This window comes from Dioscorea cayenensis, chromosome 6, assembly GCF_009730915.1.
Source record: "Dioscorea cayenensis subsp. rotundata cultivar TDr96_F1 chromosome 6, TDr96_F1_v2_PseudoChromosome.rev07_lg8_w22 25.fasta, whole genome shotgun sequence".
NCBI classification, from domain to species: domain Eukaryota; kingdom Viridiplantae; phylum Streptophyta; class Magnoliopsida; order Dioscoreales; family Dioscoreaceae; genus Dioscorea; species Dioscorea cayenensis.
The window spans coordinates 12,259,686-12,285,602 of record NC_052476.1 but is presented as its reverse complement, the minus strand read 5'-3'; the positions used below and the strand labels follow the sequence as shown (position 1 = coordinate 12,285,602).

The 25,917-nt window shown below is 42.2% G+C and overlaps 3 non-coding genes across 3 annotated transcripts; 2 read left to right on the top strand and 1 right to left on the bottom strand.

Moving 5' to 3' along the window:
* Positions 1-250: 250 nt before the first annotated feature.
* On the bottom strand, positions 251-357 carry LOC120264091. The gene has a single exon (XR_005537270.1). It is a non-coding gene; the product is annotated as a small nucleolar RNA R71 (small nucleolar RNA).
* Positions 358-20,542: 20,185 nt separating this feature from the next.
* On the top strand, positions 20,543-20,649 carry LOC120264068. Its single transcript, XR_005537248.1, has one exon. It is a non-coding gene; the product is annotated as a small nucleolar RNA R71 (small nucleolar RNA).
* A 4,190-nt stretch (positions 20,650-24,839) lies between these two features.
* Positions 24,840-24,946, top strand: LOC120264149. Its single transcript, XR_005537323.1, has one exon. It is a non-coding gene; the product is annotated as a small nucleolar RNA R71 (small nucleolar RNA).
* Positions 24,947-25,917: the final 971 nt, after the last annotated feature.

Here is a 25,917-nt window from a genome sequence, read left to right as displayed (position 1 = left end):
GCAATCCGCACAGTTCAATGGTTTGGCCGATGAGGATCCAAACAGTCATATAGAGAGTTTTCTTGAGGTGTGCGATATGCTGAAGATAAACAGCGTAACGGATGATGCCATCAAGTTGCGAGCCTTCCCATTTTACCGAAAGGAGAGAGAGAAGCAGTGGCTACACTCATTACCTAGAGCATCAATTACCACATGGGAGGAGATGGTAGAAGCTTTTCTTGCCCATTATTTCCCTCCCGAAAAATCTACGATGCTTAGGTATGAGATCTCATCCTTTGTTCAGTTGGACTTGGAGTCTCTATTTGAGACATGGAAAAGGTTCAAGGAGCTCCTGAGAAAGTACCCGCAACACGGATTTCCAGAGTGGATCATTGTGCGGACCTTTTACAATGGTTTGAACCCGAGTACAAGGCAACTCTTGGATGCGGCAGTAGGAGGTACCTTAGGTAGCAAGATCCCAGATGAGGCCCGTCAGTTAATTGAAGAAATGGGGTTAAACAGCTACCAATGGAATGCTAGGGAGAAGAAAAAGGTGGCCGGTCTCCATGAGATAGATGCAGTAACTTCATTGGCTGCTCAAGTGGAAAATTTGAGTAAGAAGTTAGATCTTCTAACTTCAAATAGATTAGCGACCATGACTAATTGCACTGGGTGTGACGGAGGACATGCTCCTTCTGATTGCCCGATCTCTATTGGTGATGTATCTTCGGTGGAGAACGTTGATTTTATAGGCAATGGCATGAGACCTCAAGGAAACCCACATAGCAATACCTACAATCCAGGTTGGAAGAATCATCCCAATTTCTCATGGAGCAATCGGGGGTCCACAAAAGGCCATGGGGCTACTCGGGTTTCCAACCACAACAACAAGCCCCGCATGTGGAAAAAGCGAGTTTCGGGGTTTGGAAACCCTGAATGAATGATTTGGAGAAAGCCTTGACTAGATTTGTGCAATCTGCAAATACAAGGTTTGAATCAGTTGAGGCTACACTTCACAACCACACCGCCTCTTTACATAACCTTGAAAATCAGTTGGGGCAAATTGCGAAGTCTCAATCTGACAGGCCAAATGGAAGTTTGCCAAGCAATACAGAGACAAACCCTCGAGAGCAGGTGAAGGCAATCACTTTGAGAAGTGGTCGTGAGGTTGAAGGTAAGCTTCCGAGTGAGATGCCAAAAGAACACACACCCAAGGTTATAGAGGTAGAAGAGAGAACTAGCAAAGAGAATGAGGTGGCAACCCCACCTTTCAAGCCAAGAATCCCTTATCCCTCTAGATTGAAAAATGACCAAGGGAATGAACAGTACAAGAAGTTCCTGAGTTTGTTCAAGTAACTCCACATTAATATTCCTTTTATTGAGGCATTGGCCCAAATGCCTAAATATGCGAAGTTCTCGAAAGACTTGTTGACCAACAAGAGGAAGTTGGAGGAGAGTGCTTCGGTGATTCTAGATGCTTCATGCTCGACGGTGTTGCAAAGGAACATGCCAAACAAGAAAAAAGACCTGGGAAGCTTCATCATTGCGTGTAGGATTTGCAATATGGGTGAAGAAATGGCATTGGCAGACTCTGGGGCCAGCATCAGCGTCATGCCATACACCTTCTTTTGAAAGTTAGGCTTGGCTGAGCTTAGGCCCACTCGGATGACTTTGCAATTGGCGGACCGAATGGTGAGACATCCGAGGGGTATTATCGAAGATGTACTTGTCAAGGTGGACAAGTATATATTTCCTATAGACTTTGTGGTGCTAAACGTCGATGAGGATGCAGATGTACCCTTGATACTTGGGAGGACGTTCTTACGGACTTCCAAGGCATTGATTAACATGGACGGCGGAGATCTAACTTTGAGAGTTGGAGATGACAAGCTTACATACAGCTTACTGAAGCCATGCGGCATTCTCTTGATTTCGATGATACTTTATACTTCCTAGACACTACTGATGAGATTGTTGATAAATACATGCAGGAAATGTTTAATCCGGACCTGTACAAGGGTTTTTTCGATCAAGAAGAGGATTATGAAGAAGTAATGATGCTTGGTTTAACGGAAGAATTACCATCTACCCCGGGGATCTTGAAGAAGGTGCCTCGGAAAATGAAGAGGGCTAGGAGACACCATCAGAAACGCTCCAAGGCTGTTGGAGACGTACGTGAACCAAAGAAGCTGGATGAACCAATTCTAGGTGGCCCCAAGCCTGATAACACACCCTCTACCTCCAAGAGATTATGCTCATCATGCTTCCAAGTCATGGGTAAGAGGGCAACATTCATCTATGAGCCCCTGTGAGGTAAGACAAGGTATGTCAAGCTTAGTGATGTTAAACAAGCACGTCTTGGGAGGCAACCCAAGTGTTTACTGTTGTTCTTAGTCGAATAATGTAGTGTTTGCATTGATTGACAAGATGTAATGTAAACAAAAGTAAAAGAGACAATAGAGAAAGCACAAGTAAAGGGGAAGTAAGGCAATCGATATAAATGGGGTACCCGGATATTATTTCACCTAGAACAATTGTTTCAAGTGTAAAAACCCTCTATTATGCTTTCTAACTAATGCATTAATAAGTCATGGAGATCCTTCAATACATGATCCAAAATCTAAGGTCAACCATTCCTAACTCTATAGTGTCCCAGAAGAGAAATTGAACAATCTCTCAACCTCGCACTCGTATAGAATTGTAATGAGTTCTAAGGATTCCAAGTGATAAATCCTCTTCCTAGATGTAGATCTAACCCTTTGGTCCAGGTGAAAGGTCCCTAGTCACAATTAAGCCCTGGGTGCTAAAATCACTTCAACACTTTACTCCGTTGCTACTGTAACTAAGCCCCAGCAAATGGTCATCACGTAGCCCATTCACTCTACTATGACCATAAAGAGCTCGAGAAAATGGAGGTAGGATAAATCACACCAGAGGGGAAAGGGGACGCTCCGCTACCTCTCGACTCACCTTCTCAACTCTCTCCAATCAAGCTTTATCTAACTGTCGTGGTGTGTTACTCACTCACAAGGGTTGCCAAAAAGAACTCTCAACCCTAGTGTTACTCTAAGGGAATATACACACAATCAAGCATTCAAGATTGGAACTCAATTAAAACCTTAATTAATGAAAGCATAATGAAAGGTTTAATGAAACAAATACATCCTAGGGTTCACAAATTGAAGTACCCACTAGGTAGTAATGATGATGGTCTTGTGGAGAAGCGTCTACTCGTCCAAGGGTCCCTTTGTCCGGCCTAGGATACATCTTATCGGATCGGTGCCCATGAAAGCTCTCCCACTAACCTTCTTCCGAACGGAGCACGATGTCAAAGTCGTAGAACCTTTCCCAATACCTAGCCAATACCTCTCTAAACCCTAGCCGCCACTCTCTCAAGTTGGGGAAAAGATGGAGAAAAGAATGCTGAAATCGGGGCTGAAATTGGCTTTAAATAGGGCTGTAATCGGGCATCCACACGCCCTTGTGGAATTCAACACGGGCGTGGATAATTTCGCACGGGCGTGTGGAATTTCCACATGCCCATGTGGATTCTCTGAAAATTGCTTTTCTCAGCCAGTTATGAATAGTATCTGCTACAGTTAATTCCTACAGTGTTTGCTGCAATACCCTGCTACATTGCCAGCTCGAAATACTCCCGAATCCCTATTCTCATCGAGGTAACATAAATGGGCACACGTTTACGTCGTAGATCGCTTTGTTTCTTTGATAAACGGCTACCTTGGTGGAGATCTTGATATACATGCACAAGCCTGAATACTTGAATGTGACTGCCTTTGTGCCCCTGCAAATCATTGTGCTGACTTGAATATGAGGACGTTAGCACACATTCTCGCATCTTAAACCTGACTTATGTCTTTGCGTTTGATCCTTCTCAAGATTTCCTCCAAATGGTGCATTCATGATCTACATTGGCTTCTTTCTCTAACATTCGGCTTCACAACTCTATATGCATGAAAGTAACATAAATGCACACATATTAGCGATAAAACCTAATAAAAGTAATGCTCATCATAAGGAAAGAACACTTCCCATTCTTATCACACAAGCACTTATAAAAATCCCCCACACTTAAGCTTTTGCTTGCCCTCAAGCAAAAATTAAAACATTAAGGCATAAATGATGGAAATATTGGAAGTGCTTGGCCTTAGGTTCATCAAAGCATACAAAGAGAGCATTCTACAAGTAAGGGAAGTTTCAATATTAAATACGAAAAATCAATGCTCTAGCTAAAAACTTTAATAAAAATGGATAACGAACACGAAATCGTGTAAGTGTGTGTAAACTCGCTCAAGTCAACCCAAGGTATACTCCTCAAATTTCTAAGTAGAAGGGACTTATTTATCTACATAAAAGTAATGAAAATTTGAAAAGATGGTAGTAGCTTCACACATCCTCTAAGGTAGCCTTTCCAAAGCGGCTGCTAAGGTGGCTCTCACACTTTCGAGGTGGTAGCTCTTTCTACCGGGGTGGTATCTCTGACTCATCCCATGAGATAGCTCTTTCTCTCATTAGGGCATAACTAGTATCCGACTTATTAGAGTAACTTCATACTTCATAGGTGGTAGCTCTTTCCACCTAACAAGCACAACTAAAAAAATTAAATGATTTTATTCTTTCTTTTCCTTTTTCCATATTTTTAAATTAACAAAAGAAACAACTATAACTAGTCCCTTTAACATCAAACTTGAGTTTTCAAAAGAGTTTAAAGAGTGAGTAGTGCAACAAGTGTCAATCGGGCAAAAATTCCTAAAATTTCTAGTAAGAACTAGAGCATGAGAACATTCAATGTTAAAAATTCTCCTAAACTCAAGAATACAAATATTGCAACTATGGTGAACCGCCATTAGCTATGTGAGCACGTATAACAATCAAAACTAATATAAAAGATATGTGCACTATGAAACTCCCCCCCACACTTAAGTTGTACATTATCCCCAATGTACCACGCAAGCACAATAGAAAATAAAGCAATCAAGTTGATAAGTGTTTGTGCGATATGAATGAGAAGCATTCTTTCCTTATGTTAAGCATTACCTTTCTCGGGTTTATACACTAATATGTGTGTTTTTATGTTACTTTTATGCAGTTAGGGTTGTGAGGCCGATTATGAAGGAAAGAAGCCAATGTGGATCATAATGCACCGATTTTGGAGGAAATCTTGCTAAGGTTCAAACGCGAAAACATAGGTCGGGTGTGAGATGCTAGAGTGTGTGCCAACCTCCTCGTATTCTAATTAGCACATCCATTTGGAGGGGTACAAGGGCAGTCACACTCGAGCATTCCGACTTATGCACATAGAACAAGAGCTCCACCAACTTGTCTATCATTGAAGAAGCAAGTGATCCAAGATGTGAACGTGTGCCCGTTTGCGTTACCTAGATGAAAGTATGGATTCAGGAAGTATTTCAGGCCGGATAATGTAGTAGAACACTGTAGCAAAATGATGTAGCAGCACTGTTCACAGCCAGCCCAGAAAACTGCAGATATGAAATTCCACACGCCCGTGTGAAAAATCCACAGGGGCGTCCACAGGGGCGTGTGGGTCCCGAATCTAGCCCTATTTAAAGCCGATTCAGCCCCGATTTCAGTTTTCTTTTCTCCATCTTTTCCCCAACTTGAGAGAATGTTTCGGTTAGGGTTTTGAGAGGTATTAGCTAGAGTTTTGGAGAGGTTCTATGGCTCTGACATCGTTATCTCTTTGGAAGAAGGTTGGTAGGGGAGCTTCCGTCGAGGCGTATCCTATATCGGACAAGGGGATCTTTGGACGACGAGTAGAGGACTTTCCACAAGACCATCGACAAGACTATCAAGGGGGTTTTCTATGGATTTATTGCTTTTACATTCTAATCTTTTTATTGTACTTAGCTCCATGGAGAGCTAAACCCCTAGTGGGTACTTGGGTATTTGTGAAGCCTAGGATGTATTCATTTCTTTGAATCTCTTTATTATGCTTTCAATTAATTGATGTTTATTGTGAGTTCCAACTTTGAATGCTTGATTGTGTGAATACTCCCCTAGAGTGACACTAGGGTTGAGAGTTCTTGTTAGTAACCTTGTGAGTGAGTGACACACCACGAGTGTTAGACAAAGCTAGGTTGGAAAGGGTTGAGAGGGTGAGTCGAGAGGTACAAGAGCGTCCCCTTTCCCATCCAATGTGTTAGATTCTACCTCCGTTCCTCGAGTTCTTTGCAGCTACAATAGAGTGAATGGTCTAAGGGATGACATTCCGCTAGGGCTTAGTTGCGGGTGCAACGGAGTGAAGCGCAGAAGTGACCTTAGTATCTAGGGCGTAATTGTGGTTAGGGACCTTCCACGTGGACCAAAGGGTTATGTCTACAATTAGGAAAAGATTTATCAATTGGAATCCCTAGATCTTATTGCAATTCTATGCGAGTGCGAGGTTGAGAGGTTATTCAATCTCTCCTCCGCGACATGTATAGAGTTAGGCATAGTTGACCTTAGATTTGGAACTATGTAATTAAGGATTTCCACGACTCACTTGCATTGATTAGGAAGCATAATAGAGTGTTCTTGCACTTGAAATGATTGTCCTAGGCGGAGCAATATCCGGGTACCCCATCTTTATCGATTGCCTTACCTTCTCCTTTACTTGTGCTCTCTTACTTGTTGTTTTTACTTTAGAGAATTGAATCATTGTCACACATATAACTATTCATCTTTCACATAGCTAAGAAGCGAATTAAGTGTTTTTATTCCCTACTTCCTGTGGATACGATACCCGCTCATCTGGGATTATTACTTCGACAAACCCGTGCACTTGCGGGATATACACAAGGGGATCTTATCAAGTTTTTGGCACCGTTGCCGGGGATCGAACCGGGGTGGCATTTTGTTTTCTTAGCTATTTTACCGTACATTCTATTTCATATATTTTTATTCTATCATTGTTCTGATTTTCCTTTCTTTTTTCTGAGTACAGAAAAATGATTAGCATGCCTGAGTCATTCAACACTATCATGGGAATGTTTGAAAATGTGGAGCAAAAAGTTCAACTGTTAGTAGTACAAGATATACTATGTTATCCCCATCATGAGCAGTGTACAATTAAATAGCCCGTGGAAGAAGAGTACAACACCATGATTCAAGGGCAGAACTGTGAATTAGATAATGTGATTAAACAGTTTGAGAGATCTGCGTCGGTGTCAATGAGTGATCAGTTAGAGGAAAGTCTGAAGAGAATCCTTGCTCAGTTTGATTCCTCGTATCATGAACAAAGGCAAGAAATTTTTTCAGTGGGAGTACCTATTTCAAAAGGGAAATTGTGTGGAATGGATACGTTGATATCCGTTGAAGATTGTATAGAAATAAATTCTCAGGTAGAAGAAGGGGAGAATAACTGTGCACATGAAACGAATGATTTTGAAGAGATTGGTAGGTTGAAGGAGAGCAGGTTAAGCCCATCGATTGTTGAACCACTAGAACTTGAGCTTAAAGCTCTGCCTGCACATTTGGAATATGCGTTCTTGTTGGAAGAATCTAAACTCCCGGTGATTGTGGCTTCAAATTTGTCTGTGGATCAGAAGGATAAGCTTGTTAGCATGTTGAAAAAGCACAAATTAGCTATTGCATGGAAGATCTCAGACATTAAGGGTATAAATCCATCATTCGCACTCATAAGATTCTAATGGAGGATGACTACAAATCGTGATCCAACCTCGCGAAGATTGAACCCGAATATGAAGGAGGTTGTCAAGGCGGAGGTAATAAAACTCGTGGATGCATGAATCATCTACCCCATATCTGACAGTAAGTGGGTGAGCCCAACCCAAGTTGTTCCAAAAAAAGGGTGGATGGCAGTAGTAAAGAATAAAAAGAATGAATTGATACCAACTAGGACAATTACTGGATGGCGAGTTTGCATTGACTATAGAAGACTGAATGATGCCACCCGAAAAGATAACTTTCCTTTGCCGTTTATTGACCAAATGTTGGAACGACTAGCAGGGCATCAGTTCTACTATTTCCTTGACGGCATGTCGGGATATTTTCAAATCCCAATAGTCCCAGAAGATCAGGAGAAAACCACATTTACTTTCCCTTATGGTACCTTCGCTTACAGAAGAATGACCTTCGGGTTGTGTAACGCCCCTACAACATTCCAGCGTTGCATGACGGACATTTTTGATGACCTTCTCGATGATATTATGGAAGTTTTCATGGATGATTTTTCAGTGTTCGGGGTTTCTTTTGATGTTTGCTTAAAGAATTTGGAAAGAGTATTGGTGAGATGTGAAGAAACGAATCTCGTCCTCAACTGGGAGAAGTGTCATTTTATGGTACAAGAAGGCATTGTCCTTGGACACAAGATTTCGTAGGCGGGTATGGAGGTGGATAAGGCGAAGATGGAAATTATCAAAAAGCTTCCTCCACCTACAAATGTGAAAGGGATCCGTAGTTTCTTGGGGCATGCAGGATTTTACAGAAGGTTCATTAATGACTTTTCGAAGATCTCCCAACTGTTGACTAAACTCTTGGAGAAGGATACCCCTTTTGATTTTGGGAACAACTGTCTGAATGCATTTAATGTGTTGAAAGAAAGGTTAGTGCAAGTACCAATCCTGACAACACCGAAGTGGAATGAGCCACTTGAAGTAATGTGTAATTGTAGTGATTATGTAGTGGGAGTGATCTTGGGGCACAGGACAGATAAGCAATTTCGACTGATCTATTATGCTAGGAAGACTCTCACAAGCGCGCAAAAGAATTACACCAATACTGAAAAGGAATTGTTAGCAGTAGTGTGTGCCTTTGATAAATTCAGACCGTACCTCATCTTATCTAGTGTCACAATGTTTACAGATCATTCGGCACTCTGTTATCTTATGCACAAGCCAGACTTGAAGCCTAGTTGATTCGCTGGATCTTATTGTTGCAAGAATTTTATATTGAAATAAAAGATAAAAATGGAATAGAGAATATGGTCGCAGATCATCTTTCGAGATTAGAAGATTGTGACGGGCAAGAACCAGCAAGCAAGGAAATCAATGATTTTTTCCCTGAAGAGCATCTGTATGCGGTATAGAAATCAGAATCAAAGGACACCCCATGGTTCGCAGATTTTGCGAATTATCTGTCAGGAAGGGTATTGAAGCAGGGCTTAAGTTTTCAATAGAAGAAGAAGTTTTTCAGTGACCTGAAGAACTACTTCTAGGAAGATCCTTACATGTTCCGTATTTGTGCGGACCATGTGGTCCGAAGGTGCGTTTCTAGGGAAGAAGGTTGGAACATCATTGCGCACTATCATTCAGGCCCAGTGGGAGGGCATTATGCCTCAAGTTGAACTGCGGAGAAAGTTCTAGCCGCTGGGTTTTATTGGCCGACGTTGTTCCAAGATGTTCATCATTTCGTTTTATGATGTGATAGTTGTCAAAGGGCTGGAAACCTATCGCGAAGAGATGAGATGCCTTAGAATTCTATGCAGTTCTGTGAGGTGTTTGATGTATGGGGAATTGATTTCATGGGACCATTTCCAAAGTCCAATGGCAATCAATATATTCTAGTAGCAGTTGATTATATTTCCAAATGGGTGGAGGCCCAGGCTCTTCTAACTAATGATGCAAGAACTGTGTTGAAGTTTTTGAAGAGGTTATTTACTCGATTTGGAATTCCAAGAATCATCATTAGCGATCGGGGACCCATTTCTGTAACACACAGTTGGCGAAAGTGCTAAAGGGTTATGGAGTACAACATTGTCTTGCTACTCCCTAACATCCGCAAACGTTTGGGCAAGTGGAAGTCACGAACAGAGAGCTTAAGAAAATCTTAACCAAATCCGTGGAACAAGGAAAAAGGGATTGGTCGGAAAGGTTAGATGACACTTTTTGGGCTCATAGAACAGCATACAAAACCCCAATAGGGACCAGTACCTATAATTTAGTGTATGGAAAATCTTGTCATTTGCTGGTTGAATTAGAGCACAAAGCATATTGGGCAATCAAGGTTATGAATTTTGACTTGCGCAAATCTGGAAAGCAATGAATATTATATATCAACGAGTTAGACGAATGGCGGATGAAGGCATATGAGAATGCAAGGATATACAAGGAGAGAATTTGGAAGTGGCATGACAAGCATATTAAGACTGCAAAGGACTTCAAAGTGGGCGATCAGGTATTGCTATTCAACTCTCATCTACGGTTATTTTCGGGGAAGCTTAAGTCTAGGTGGTCTGGTCCTTACACCGTAACCGAAGTTTAACCTCATGGAGCTATTGAGATTACCCATCCGGAGAAGGGCACATTCAAGGTGAATGGACAGAAGCTGAAACCATACTATGGCGGAGAGATTTGTAATGACGACAGGGAAGTATTTTTCCTTCATAAGCCCCCATGAGGTAAGACAAGGTACGCCAAGCTTAGTGACGTTAAACAAGCGCTTCTTGGGAGGCAACCCAAGTATTTCCTGTTTTTCTTAGTCGAATAATGTAGTATTTTGCATAAATAAATTGTTGAGTGTTGGGGTATTAATTTTTAGATGCTTGTGCTGCGATTTTATTTTAGGATTTGAGGATTCATAGTGCGTTTTCATGTGGATTTGGCGAAGTTGGGTCGTTTGAGTTTTATTTCATGTTTTCAACTGGGAAAACATGTATAATAGGGTAGGCTCTGAGTGTGTAGACATGTTCATAAAATTTCTGCAGAGCCTCCAAATATTTTTCTAAGGCATCCAGAGAAAATGCACGGGCATGTGGTATTTCCGCACGCCCGTGAATTTGCCTTGTGAGCTCATCCAGAGAAGGAGCAGGGGCGTGTGACTGCCCCTGTGAACGACCATGCGTGTGATTTCCGCACGGGCGTGTGATTTCCTGCAGAGTTTGGCAAATTATCCCGAGAGCGCACTAGGGCGTGAACTCGCCCCGGTAGGCGACCTTGTGATCTTCGCACGGGTGTGGATAATTTCCCCACGCCCATGCGAATCTCTGTAGAGGAGCTCTCTCCATCCCGAGAAGGCACAGGGGCATGCGTTTGCCCCTGTGAGTTGGACCTGTGAATGTCCATGCCCGTGCGCCATTTCTGCATGGGCGTGCGGAACACTTAGGAGATTTGTCTCGGATGACCAGAGAAGGGACAGGGGTGTGTGGTTGCCCCTGACCACAGGCGCACGGGCGTGGGTATTATCGGCACGTCCGTGTGAGAGCGTTCAGAGATAGTGAAATGTGTTCCCGAGAGCTCACATGGGTGTGCATGAGCCCCTGTGAGACCTTCACGTGAGGGCGCATGGTCGTGGGCGAACGTTGCATGCCCGTGGGGTTCTCCAGGAATTAAAACGATGTATTCTCTCCCGATACATCAGTTAGACCCTGTTCCTCAGCTGACCCTAAATCACTCAAAGAACACTTTTCGACATTCTCCTGTCTTCCTATTATTGTTTTGAGATGATTGATTGAGCATTTTACAGATTGAAGTGATTTTAGATTCAACTCATAGGTAAACCCTTGTTTTCTCTAGTCACTGATTTCCTATGATTCTAGTTGACATTTTTTGATTAAAATGGATAATGCACACCGGTTTCTTACAAGAATGATTATGATTTGCTTTTGATAAGCTCTGGTAGTGAGATAGAGGTCTAGCGTAGAAGGACCGTGTGTTTTTCCCTGCCTCGTGAATGTGCTCGGGCGTGTGGAATTCCCGCACGCCCATATGTTTTTATTCTTTTGCAAACTGAATGAGGCTGATTGATTTTCTTTTTCTAATGCATGCAGGTATGGCTACCAGATCAAAGAGAGCAGTTGGTAAATGTCCTAGAAAGCCTACCCCAGAGCTAAAAATCTTGCAATTTACACTTCCTGCACATCGAGCTCGGTTTGAGTGGTTAGCGAAGCTTAAGTTTGGGCAAACGCGAATTCCGGATATCAGTCCACTCAGGATAGTGCAACTAGTACATGACATGGCTGATAAGGTCGAGAAGCTATTATTGGTCGGTAGTTGGCACAAGTTGTTGAATATTCGTAACCCTGCTATATGCTCACTCACTTTGGAGGTACTCGCTTCATTTGAGTTTGAATGCTCTTATGCTCATTTCGATAGCGTCGGCGCCATTCAATTCAGAGGTTTTGGGCAACATCATAGTATGAGCGTCACACAGTTCTCCATTAGACTTGGTTTATATGATGAGGAGTATACTGAGACTGAGGAGTATGAGAGTCTCCTAATTGACATGTCGGGTTTATCCCCCGAGGAGGCGTATAAAATGCTGTGATAAGGGGCGATATGAACCAGGAGTGTCTAAGGCTTCATGTATTTCTCGGCCTAGTTATAGATATCTTCACGCCATCATAAGTAGGTCAGTGAATGGTCACGGTGATAGCACGGGAGTCATAAACAAGCAAGAACTTCTGTATTTATACTCCATGGTATGGAACAAGCCGGTCAATCTGGGACACATTTTAACAGAATATCTGAAGCATCTGGGACACCATCTCAAGCCCATGATCGCTTTGAGAGGCTCGAGAGTGCTTTAGGAGTGATATAGATAGAGGTCATTTACGCCCGAGCAGAGATTGCCGAGATCAGCACCACGCAGGCTGCTTAATACACAAAGTTCATGGCATGTTTCGACGCATTACAGCAGATCTTAGAGTGAAACATCACCTCATCATTTGTCTTGCGACCGAGGACTCCTCAGGCCCCTTCAGAATCTCCAGCATCTTCCCCATCACATATACCAGCACCGGTGGACCTACCATGTACTTCCTCACCATCAGCAGCAGCAGAGGACCCAGAGCACGACACCGACATTTGATTTTATTTCCATTTCTTTACTTTTATGGACTCTATTTTGGACTTGTTCACTCATAAAGGACTCTCCTTCTGAGTTATTTTCATTTTGTTGTCTTGAGTTGTATTCATTGCTCTATCTTTTTGTTGAGTTTCATAGTGCACACATCTTTTCTATTGTTCTTGATTGATATACATGCTCACATAGACAATGGCGGTACACTTTAGTTGCATTGATTGCATTCTTGAGTTTAGAAGAATTTTCAACATTGAATGTCTTCAAGCTCTAGTTTTATTTGAATTTCTAGGAATTTTTGCCCAATTTACATTCGTTGCACTACTCACTCTTTAAACTCTTTTGGAAACTCATGTTCGATGTTAAAGGGACTAGTTATAGTTTTTTCTTGTTTTAAATTCTGAAAAATAAAATGAAAATGAAAAGAAGGAACAAAATAGTTTTCTTGTTTATTTTGCATTTTGGGTGGAAAGAGATACCACCTATGAATTATGAAGCTACTCTCATAAGTCGGATACTAGTTATGCCCTAATGAGAGAAAGAGCTATCTCATAGGATGAGTGAAAGCTACCACTCCGGTAGAAAGAGCTACCACCTCAAAAGTGTGAAAGCCTGGCCTCTTGGGAAAGGGCTACCTTAGAGAATGTGTGAAGCTATTACCGTCTTTGAAATTGGTGTTGCTTTCTTGTTGTAGATAAATAAGTCCTTTATACTTAGAGCTTTGAGGAGTATACTTTGGGTTGACTTGAATGAGTCCACACACTTTCACGATTTCGGGTTTGTTGTCCTTTTTTATTCAGGTTTTTAGCTAAAGCTTCGATTTTTCATGTTTAGTGTTGAAATTTCCCTTACTTGTAGAATGCTCTCTTTGTATACTTTGGTTAACCTAAGGCCAAACACTTCTAATATTTCCTTCATCTATGCACAAAATGTTTAATTTTTGCTTGAGGACAAGCAAAAACTTAAGTGTGGGGGAGTTTGATAAGTGCTTGTGAGATATGAATGCGAAGCATTCTTTCCTTATGTTAAGCATTACCTTTCTCAGTTTTTACACTAATATGTGTGTTTTTATGTTACTTTCGTGCAGGTGGGGTTGTGAGGCCGATTATGAAGGAAAGAAGCCAATGTGGATCACAATGCACCAATTTTGGAGGAAATCTTGCTAAGGTTCAAACGCGAAGACATAGGTCGGGTGTGAGATGCTAGAGTGTGTGCCAACCTCCTCATATTCTAATTGGCACATCCATTTGGAGGGGTACAAGGGCAGTCACACTCGAACATTCCGACTTATGCACATAGAACAAGAGCTCCACCAACTTGTCTATCATTGAAGAAGCAAGTGATCCAAGATGTGAACGTGTGCCCGTTTGCGTTACCCCAATGAAAGTATGGATTCAGGAAGTATTTCAGGCAGGATACTGTAGCAGAACACTGTAGCAAAGTATTGTAACAACACTATTCACTGCCGGCCTAGAAAACTGCAGAATAGAGAATCCACACGGGCGTGTGGAAATTCCACATGCCTGTGTGAAAAATACACAGGGGCATCCACAGGGGTGTGTGGATCCTCGATTCTAGCACTATTTAAAGCCGACTCAGCCCCAATTTCAGTATTTTTTTCTCCATCTTTTCCCCAACTTGAGAGAGGGTTTCGGCTAAGGTTTTGAGATGTATTGGCTAGGGTTTTGGAGAGCTTCTACGGGTCCGACAACATCATCTCTTTGGAAGAAGGTTGGTAGGGGAGCTTCATTCGAGGTGTATCCCATACCGGACAAGGGGATATTTGGACGACAGTAGAGGACTTTGAACAAGACCATCAACACGACTATCGAGGGGTTTCTATGGATTCATTGCTTTTACATTCTATTTCATTGATTGTACTTAGCTCCATGGAGAGCTAAACCCCTAGTGGGTACTTGGGTATTTGTGAAGCCTAGGATGTATTCATTTCTTTGAATCTCTTTATTATGCTTTCAATTAATTGATGTTTATTGTGAGTTCCAACTTTGAATGCTTGATTGTGTGAATAGTCCCCTAGAGTGACACTAGCATTGAGAGTTCTTGTTGTTAAACTTGTGAGTGAGTGACGCACCACGAGTGTTAGACAAAACTAGGTTAGAGAGGGTTGAGACGGTGAGTCGAGAGGTACAGGAGCGTCCCCTTTCCCCTCCGATGTGTTAGATTCTACTTCTGTTCCTCGAGTTCTTTGCAGCTACAATAGAGTGAATTGTCTAAGGGATGACCTTCCACTGGGGCTTAGTTGCGGGTGCAACGGAGTGAAGCGCAGAAGTGACCTTAGAATCTAGAGCTTAATTGTGGTTAGGACCTTCCACCTGGACCAAAGGGTTAGGTCTACAATTAGGAAGAGATTTATCACTTGGAATCCCTAGAACTTATTGCAATTCTATGTGAGTGCGAGGTTGAGAGGTTCTTCAATCTCTCCTCTGGGACATGTATAGAGTTAAGCATAGTTGACCTTAGATTTGAGACTATGTAATTAAGGATTTCCACGACTCACTTGCATTGATTAGGAAGAATAATAGAGTGTTCTTGTACTTGAAATGATTGTCCTAGGCGGAGCAATATCTGAGTACCCCATCTTTATCGATTGCTTTACCTTCTCCTTTACTTGTGCTCTTTTACTTGTTGTTTTTACTTTTTAGATTTGAATCATTGTCACACATATCACTATTTATCTTTCACATAGCTAAGAAGCGACTTAAGTGTTTTTATTTTGTACTCCCTATGGATACGATACCCGCTCATCCGGGATTATTACTTCCACAAACCTGCGCACTTGCGGGATATACGCAAGGGGATCTTGTCACAAGTATAGATTTGAGAGTGGCAATTAAAACAATACTCCCCTGACTCTGAGTGTTGCATTTGATGGAGATAAATCCTTGGGAGTAATTTTCCATCGGGTTGTGAAGCATGCACAACACACATTGCCCGTGTCCATGACTAGTTCTCAATTCCAATACTCACTAGACCATCTGCACAAATACACGAGGGGGTTTATTAAAGCTCAATAAAACTAAAACAACTCGAGTATATATAAAAGATAAGGTAATGAATACAACTCGAGACAACAAAATGTAAAATAAACTTATAAGGAAAGTCCTTTCTGAGTATACAAGTCCAAAATAAAATGCAGAAGTAAAGAAATGAAAAATAAAGTCAAGTATCGGTGTCATCATGTCTCTGCTCTGCTGCTGATGCTGGTACTAGATCAAAGGGTGCCGGTGGAGGTGGTGATGGTGATGCTGGAGGACCCTGAGGAGTCCATGGTAGAAGAACAAATGATGAGGCAGCATCTCACTCAAGAATCTACTGTAACATATCAAAACATGCCATGAACTCCGCGTGCTATGCAACCTGTATCACCCGGACCTCTGCTATCTCTGCTCGTACCATAGCAATCTAGGTCCGTAGTACCCCCACAATATTCTCGAGCCTCTCAAAATGATCATAGGCTCGAGATGGTGAAAACATGCACACTGGGGGCGGGTCCTATGCTGCTGGAGGTGCCTCGGTCTCCATCTGTGTCGGCTGAGGCTCGGGATCGAGTTGAGAAACCTCGGCATCATTATTATCTCCCTCTGCTACCTTGGGGGTAGGTGTAATCAACGCATAAACTCCTAACTAGACCCTGCGACCCATCACCATCAATCTCATCGTCTCTATGCCCAGGGGAGCGGGTACATTCGTCTTCACAGCCCCTCTGATCGCTTCAAGTAGACCTATACTGATGACTAGCCTCATAATGTAGGGAACAGAGAATAGGGCACCAATCCTGGCATACTGTCAATGATGTCAAAGATACTCTGCCAGAATATGTCCAAATATATCGGTGTGCTTTGTACCATCGAATATAAGTATAATACCTCTTGTCAGCTGAGCACACCAGTACTATCGCCACACCCGTTCACAGACCTACTCAAAACGGCAAGAATTTATATGTAGCTCAGTCGGAAGAAACAGGTGGCCTTAGAAATCCCGGGCTCATACTGCCCCTATCCATACAACGCACTGTAGGCACGCTGTGGCATCAAACATCCGGGATAATCCATGGGAAACTTCTTATACTCCTTTATCTCTATGTATATTGTATCATAAAGCTCCATCAAGATAGAAAACTAAGTCATGCTCAAACTATGATACTGTCCTAGGGCTCAAAACTATATAGCACCGATACTATCAAAAGTAGAATATGAGCGATCGATCTCAAAGGATGCTAGGACCTCGAGCGTCAATGTGCGGATGGGAGGGTCTCTAATTGACAATAAACAACCCCAGCTACCAACCACCAGCATGTCTTCTATCTCCTCCACCATAGCACCTGACATCTGAATCTCCCACAAAGCATTGATGTCGGGAAAACGAGTCTGGCAAAACCATAGCCTCGATAACCTCTCAAAGCGAGCCAGATGCTCGAGAATCGTGAAATCTATATTGTCCGATTCAGGAGATGGCTCTCGAGGCCGCTTACCATCCTACTTCTTTGACAGGGGCCCATAACTGCAAGAATTACAAAAGAAATCATTCAAATTGGCTCAAAGGAATAATGCTGTAGAAATCCATACGGTCATGTGGAATTCCCACACGCCCAAAAATTCAAGAACACAACATTTAATTGTTTCTAACTTCGTTTTAAGCATACAATACCCCTCTAATTGTAGAAATGAAGCAACATTGACCAGTTTCATCGATTAAAATCAAGAATTGAAGAAGAAAAACAAGAAATAGGGTTTACCGATTAGTTGAACTTGAAAACTTTGATTCGGCTGGTAAACTAAGTGAAAATCCCTCCAAGTGGGTAGCACTAAATAGGGAAAGAGTGCAGGTATGCTCTCAGATGAATGAGGACTGTGAAAATTAAGAGAAATGACAAGACTTTAAAAAGAACTCACGCCTCTTGATGTTTTGTTCATCCGTAAGTGCTTGCGGAAATTACCCACGCCTGTGCACCTCTAAAGGAGAGAGCCACAGGGGCAGATGCATGCCCCTGTGCACTCTAGGGAAAACAGTCCTTTGTCACTAAACACAACCACACGGGCGTGCAAAAAATACCCATGCCTGTGTGGCCAAACCACAGGGGCAGACCACATCCCTGTGGCTTCTCTGTCCAATCGAGAAGAATCAATAAGTGTTTCACACGCCCTTACGAAAATCCTGCACGGGTGTGGGCATTCACAGGTCTAACTCATAGGGGTGAATGCATGCCCCTGTGTCTTCTTGGGATGGAGGAGAGATCTATTGCAGAGATCCACATGGGCGTGCAGAACTTACCCACGCCTGGGCGTTTATTAAAGTATCGCCCACGAGGTGAGATCACGCCCCTGTGTGCTCTCAGGAAAAATTTCTAAGTCTTTGTAGGAAGACAGATGCCCGTGCAGAAATTACCCACGGGCGTGAAAAACTCACAAGGCTGTTCACAGGGGCAAGTCCAAGCCCCTGTGCTTTCTCTGGATGAGCTCTCAGTAAAGACCCACAGGGGTGTGAAAATTCCACATATATGTGAGTTTTCTCTGGATGCCTTACAAAACTCTGCATGCTCTGTATAAAATTCCTGACCATATAAATACACTCAGAGCCTACGTCTAGCATGCAAAATACACCAAAGAAAAACACGAAACATGCTCAAAAGACTAACCAACTTCACAAAATACATTAAAAACACATGTAAGCACCGAAAATTCATGGAAAACTCACAGCCACAGCATTCAAAACATATAGACATCAACACTCAACACCTTATTCATGCAAACACTACTAAACACTAGAAAAACAATAAATGCTTTGGTTGCCTCCCAATAAGCGCTTGTTCAACATCACCAAACTTGACGTACCTTGTCTTACCTCACGGGAGTTCATAGATGATGGTTGCTCTTTTACCATAGCTTGAAAGCATGAAGAGTAAAGTCTCTTGAAGGTATAGGGAGAGTTATCGGGCTTGGTACCACCTAGCAATGGTTCATCCAACTTGTTCAGTTCTCGTACATCCTCAACAGCCTTGAGGCATATCCGGTGGCATCTCCTCGCCCTCTTCATCTTCCAGAGCACATTCTTCATAATCGCCGGAGTAGATGGTACTTATTTAAATTGAACCAAGCATCATTTTTTTCTCGTTGTCCATCTCTTGGTCGAACAAACCCTCATACCGTTCCAGATTGAACATTTCCTGCAGGTATTCATCAACAATCTCATCAGTTGTGTTAAGAAAGTAAAGAGTATCATCAAAGTCAAAGTAATGTTGCATGGCTTCGGTGAGGCTGTATGTGAGCTTATCATCTCCAACCCTCAGTGTCAACTCCCCGGTGTCCATGTCGATTAATGCCTTGGAAGTGCGCAAGAATAGCCTCCCAAGTATCAAAGGTACATCCGCATCCTCATCGACGTCCAACACTAAGAAGTATATAGGAAATATGTACATGTCCACCTTGACAAGCAAGTCTTCAATGATGCTCCTCGGATGTCTCACCATTCGGTCTGTTAGTTGCAACATCATCCGAGTGGGCCTAGGCTCTCCAAAGCCTAGCTTTTGAAAGAAAGTATACGACATGACATTGATACTGGCCCCTAAGTCCCCTAATGTCATTTTTTCAACCAAATTGCCAATGTTGCACGGAATGATGAAGCTTCCTGGGTCTTTCTTCTTGTTTGGCATATTCTTTTATAAGACCGCCGAGCAAGAAGCATCTAGAATCACAGAGGCACTCTCCTCTAATTTCCATTTGTTGGTCAACAAGTCTTTCAAGAACTTTGCATACTTAGCCATTTGGGATAATGCCTCAACAAAGGGAATGTTGATATGGAGTTGCTTGAACAAACTTAGGAACTTCTAGTATTGTTCATCCGGTTGGTCATTCTTTGATATAGAGGGATAAGGGATTCTTGGCTTGAAAGGTGGGGGTGCCACCTCCTTTTTTTTGCTTGCTCCCTCCTTAACCTCTATGACCTCGGGTGCTTCTACATAGGACTTCTCACTCGGAAGCTTACCTTCAACCTCATGACCACTTCTCAAAGAGATCACCTTCACGTGCTCTCTAGGATTGGTCTCAGTATTACTCGGCAAGCTTCCTTGTGGTCTCTCCGATAGAGTCTTCACAATTTGTCCCACTTGATTCTCAAGATTGTGCAAAGAGATGGTGTGGTTGTGAAGTGTAGCCTTGACTGATTGAAACCTTGTATCCGATGATTGCACAAATCTAGTCAAGGAATTCTCTAAATCGGTCATTCGAGTTTCCAAGCCTAAAACTCGGTTCTTTATGTTTGGGGCTTGTTGTTGTTGGAAACCAGTTGGTGCCATGGCCTTTTGTGGTCCTTGGTTGCTCCACAAGAAATTGGGATGATTCTTCCAACCCAGATTAAAAGTGTTGCTCTATGGATTCCCTTGGTTCCTCATTGCATTACCCATAAAATCGACTTTCTCCACTGAAGATGCATCACCAAAAGAGATCGGGCAATCGAATGGAGCATGTCCTCCACCGCATCCAGTGCAAGTAGTCACGACCGCCACTCTATTAGAAGTTAGAAGGTCTAACTTCTTACTCAATTATTCTACTTGAGCCGCCAATGAAGTTACTGCATCTAGTTCATGGAGCCTGGCCACCTTTTTCCTTTCCCACGCATTCCACTGATAACTGTTCATGGCCATGTCTTCCACTAACTGTTGGGCTTCATCCGGGGTTTTACCCCCATTGTACCTCCTACGACGGCATCTAACAACTGCCTTGTACTCGGATTCAACCCATTATAGAAATTGTGAATAATCATCCATTCGAGAAATCCATGCTGTGGGCACCTCCGCAAAAAATCCTTGAAGCGCTCCCATGTCTCAAATAATGACTCTAACTCCATCTACACAAACGACGATATCTCATTGTGAAGTTTGGAGGAAAGTATCTAGCAAGAAAAGCTTTAACCATATCGTTCCAAGTCGTGATGGAGACCTTGGGCAAAGAATGTAGCAACTGCTTGGCTCTTTCCTTGAGAGAAAATGGGAAAGCCCTCAATCTAATAGCATCATCCGATACACCGTTAATCTTCAGCATATCACAAACTTCTAAAAAGTTCTCTATATGGTTGTTTGGATCCTCATCGGCTAAACCATTGAAATGCACTAATTGCTGAATCATTTGGATGAATGCTGGCTTCAGGTCGAAGTTTGGATCTGTAATTGAGGGTCGTATAATACTCGATTGTGTGCCCAAAACTGAGGGTCTAGCGTAATCAGAAAGTATACTCTGCTGCTCATTCTATTCTGCCATATTATCTGACCCTTCATCTTCTATTTCAGCTTGATTAGACGATTCTTGCACAGGTTCTTTTCCCTTTCTTCTGAGTGTACGTTCAAGTTCAGGGTCTCCTTCAATTAATATCGAAGGGTTCCCTTGGGTCATAACCTGGAGCTGCACAAAAGAAAGAAAGAAAAAAATCAGATCGATGATAGAAAAAGAAGATGTAAAATGGAATGAATGAATGAATAACCAAGAAAACAAAGTGCAAAGTATTTCTAAACACCTACTCCCTAGCAACGGTACCAAAAATTTGACAAAGCCCCTTGTGTATGTCCCACAAGTACACGGGTTTGTCAAAGTAATAAATCCCAGATGAGTGGTATCGTATCCACAGGGAGTAGCAAGTAAAAATACTTGAATTGTTTCTTAACTAAGCAAAAATAAATAGTGATTTGATTGACATTATGTAATGCAAACAAAAGTAAAAGAGACAAGAGAGAAAGCACAAGTAAAGGAGAGGTAAGGAAATCGATATAAATGGGGTACCCGGATATTGTTCCGCCTAGGACAATCATTCCAAGTGCAAAAACCATCTATTATGCTTTCTAACTAATGCATTAATAAGTCATGGAGATCCTTCAATACATGATCACAAATCTAAGGTCAACAATGCCTAACTCTATACATGTCCCGGAGGAGAAATTGAACAATCTCTCAACCTCGCACTCATATAGAATCACAAAGAGTTCTAGGGATTCCAAGTGATAAATCCTCTTCCTAGATGTAGACCTAACCCTTTAGTACAAGTGAAAGGTCCCTAGTCACAATTAAGCGCTACACTTCACTCCGTTGCCTCTGCAACTAAGCCCCAGCCGAAGGTCATCCCTTAGCCCATTCACTCTACTATGACAGCAAAGAACTCGAGGAAATGGAGGTAGGATAAATCACACCGGAGGGGGAAAGGGGATGCTCCGCTACCTCTTGACTCACCCTCTCAACACTCTCCAATCAAGCTTTGTCTAACTCTCGTGGTGTGTAACTCACTCACAAGGGTTGCCAAAAAGAACTCTCAACCCTAGTGTCACTCTAAGGGAGTATTCACACAATCAAGCATTCAAGATTGGAACTCAATTAAAATATCAATTAATGAAAGCATAATGAAAGGTTTAATGAAAAAAATACATCCTAGGGTTCACAAATCCAAGTACCCACTAGGCGGTTTAACTCTCCATGGAGCTAGTTACAATCAATGAAATCGAATGTAAAAATAAGTAATCCAGAGAAAACCCCATTGATAGTCATGGCAATGGTCTTGTGGAAAGTCCTCTATTCGTCCAAGTGTCCCTTTATCCGGCCTAGGATATACCTCGCCGGATCGGTGCCGACGAAAGCTCTCTCACCAACCTTCTTCTAAATATAGCATGATGTCGGAGCCATAGAACCTCTCCCAATCCCTAGCCAATATCTCTCCAAAACCTAGCTGCCACCCTCTCTCACATTAGAGAAAAGATGGAGAAAAGAACGCTGAAATCGGCTTTAAATAGGGCTGGAATCGGGCATCCACACACCACTGTGGAATTCCACACGGGTGTGAATAACTTCGCACGGGTGTGTGGAATTTTCACACACGGCCGACTTAAATATGAGGAGGTTGGTACACATTCTCGCATCTTGAACCCAACTTATGTCTTCGCGTTTGATCCTTCTCAAGATTTCCTCCAAATGGTACATTCACGATCTACATTGGCTTCTTTCTCTAACATTCGGCTTCACAACCTTATATGCATGAAAGTAATGCTCATCATAAGGAAAGAACACTTCGCATTCTTATCACACAAGCACTTATCACTTCTTCCGGGGTTTTAATGACAACACCCCATGCGTATGTCCCGCAAGTGTACGGGTTTGTGGAAGTAATAAATCCAAGATGAGTGCGGTATCATATCCACAGAGAGTAGGGAATAAAAACACTTAAATTCTTTCTTTACTAAGTTAAAAATGAATAGTGATATGTGTAACAAGATGTGAAATAACAAAAGTAAAAGAACAAGAAAGGGAGCACAAGTAAAGGAGAAGGTAAGGCAATCGATATAAATGGTTACCCGGATATTGTTCTGCCTAGGACAATCATTTCAAGTGCAAGAACCCTCTATTATACTTTCTAACTGATGCAATAATGAGTCGTGGAGGTCCTTAAATACATTGTCCCAAATCTAAGGTCAACCATGCCTAACTCTATACATGTCCGGGAGGAGAAATTGAATAACCTCTCAATCTCGCACTCGTATAAAATTGCAATGAGTTCTAGCGATTCCAAGTGATAAATCCTCTTCCAAAATGTAGACCTAACCCTTTGGTCCATATGGAAAATTCCTAACCACAATTAAGCCCTAGGTGCTAAAATTACATCAACGCTTCACTCTGTTGCACCCGCAACTAAGCCCCAGCAGAATGTCATCCTTTAGCCCATTTACTCTACTATAACCGCAAAGAACTTAAGGAAATGGAGGTAGAATAAATCACATCGGAGGGGAAAGGGGACGCTCCGCTACCTCTCGACTCACCCTCTCAACCCTCTCCAATCTAGCTTTGTCTAACTCTTGTGGTGTGTCACTCACTCAGAAGGGTTACCAACAAGAACTCTCAACCCTAGTGTCACTCTAAGGGAGTATTCATACAATCAACCATTCAAGATTCGAACTCAAATAAAACATCAATTAATTGAAAGCATGATAAAGAGGTTCAATAAAATGAATACATCCTAGGGTTTACAAATACCCAAGTACCCACTAGGGGGTTTAGGTCTCCATGGAGCTAATTACAATCAAGTAAATCAAATGTAAAAGCAAAGAATCCATAGAAAACCCCCTCGATAGTCATGGCAATGGTCATGTGGAGAGTCCTCTACTCGTCCAAAGGGTCCCTTTGTCTTGCCTAGAATACATCTCACTGGATCGGCGCCGACGAAAGCTCTCCCACTAACCTTCTTCCAAATAGAGTGCGATGTTAGAGCTGTAGAACCACTCCAAATCCCTAGCCAATACCTCTCAAAACCCTAGCAGAAGCCCTCTCTCAAGTTGGGGAAGAGATGGAGAAAAGAATGTTGAAATCGGGGCTGAAATCGGCTTTTAAAGGGCTAGAATCGGGAATCCACATGCCCCTAAGGGCGCCCCTGTGGATTTTTCACATGGGCATGTGGAATTAACACACGCCCATTTGGATTCTCTGTTTTCATAATTATTCGTCCGGCTGTGGACATTACCGGCTAAAGTGTTTTACTATAGTATTTGCTACAGTGCCCTGCTGCAGTACCGGGCCGAAATATTCCCGAATCCATTCTTTCATCGAGGTAACATAAACGGACACAAATTTACGTCATAGATCGCTTTGCTTCTTCAATAACAGACATGTTGGTGGAGATCTTGCTATACATGCACAAGCCGAAATGCTTGAATGTGACTACCCTTGTGCCCCTCCAAATCGTTGTGCTAACTTGAATATGAGGAGGTTAGCACACATTCCCGCATTTCAAACCCGACTTATGTCTTCGTGTTTGAACCTTCTTAAGGTTTCCTCCAAATGGTGCATTTACGATCCACATTGGCTTCTATTTCTAATATTCGGCCTCACAACCCTATCTGCATGAAAGTAATCAAATACACACATATTAGCGTTAAAACACGATAACAGTAATGCTCATCATAAAGAAAGATCACTTTACGTTATTATCACGCAAGTACTTATCATTTACTCTCTATTGTAGCTCCAGCGGTAGAATCTAGCAATTGCCTTATACTCGGATTCAACCCATTATAGAAAGTTTGAATGATCATCCATTCGGGAAATCCGTGTTGTGGGCACCTCCATAAAAGGTCATTGAAATACTCCTATGTCTCAAACAATGATTCCAATTCCATCTGCACAAACGACGATATCTCATTTCGAAGCTTAGCCGACTTTCCCGGAGGGAAGTATCTAGCAAGAAAAGCTTCGACCATCTCATTCCAAGTCATGATGGATGCTTTTGGCAAAGAATGAAGCCACTGCTTGGCTCTTCCCTTGAGAGAAAATAGGAAAACCCTCAATCTAATAGCATTATCTGATACACCGTTGATCTTCAGCATATCACAAACTTCTGAGAAGTTCTCTATGTGCTTGTTTGGATCCTCATCGGCCAAACTATTGAACTGCTGTGACTATTGAATCATCTGGATGAATGCTGGTTGTATCCCCAGTACTAACGGTCTGGCATAATCAGATAATGTTCTCTACTGTTTATTCTGCTCAGCCATGTTGTCAGATCCTTTAACTTCCACTTCAGCTAGATTTGACTGTTCTTACACAGGTTCTTTCCCTTTTCTTCAGAGTGTACGTTCAAGTTCAGGATCTCCTTCAATTAATATCATAGGGTTCCCTCTGGTCATAGCCTAGAGCTGTACTAAAAGAAAAAAGACAAATCAGAACAATGATAGAAAAAGAAGATGTGAAATAGAATGAATGAACAAATAGCTAAGACAACAAAGTGCAAAGTATCTCCAAATGCCTACTCCCCAGCAATGGTGCCAAAAACTTGATAACACCCCTTGCGTATGTCCCACAAATACACGGGTTTGTCGAGTAATAAAATCCCAGGTGAGTGTGTATCGTATCCATAGGAAGTAGGAAGTAAAAATACTTAAATTGTTTCTTAACCAAGTGAAGATGAATAATGATTGTGTTGACAAGATGTAATGTAAACAAGAATAAAAGAAGCAAGAAAGAAAAGCACAAGTAAGTGAGAGATAAGGCGATCGATATAAATGGGGTACTCAGATATTGTTCCTCCTATGACAATCATTTCAAGTGCAAAACCAACTATTATGCCTCCTAACTAATGCAATAATATGTCGTGGAAATCATTCAATACATGGTCCCAAATCTA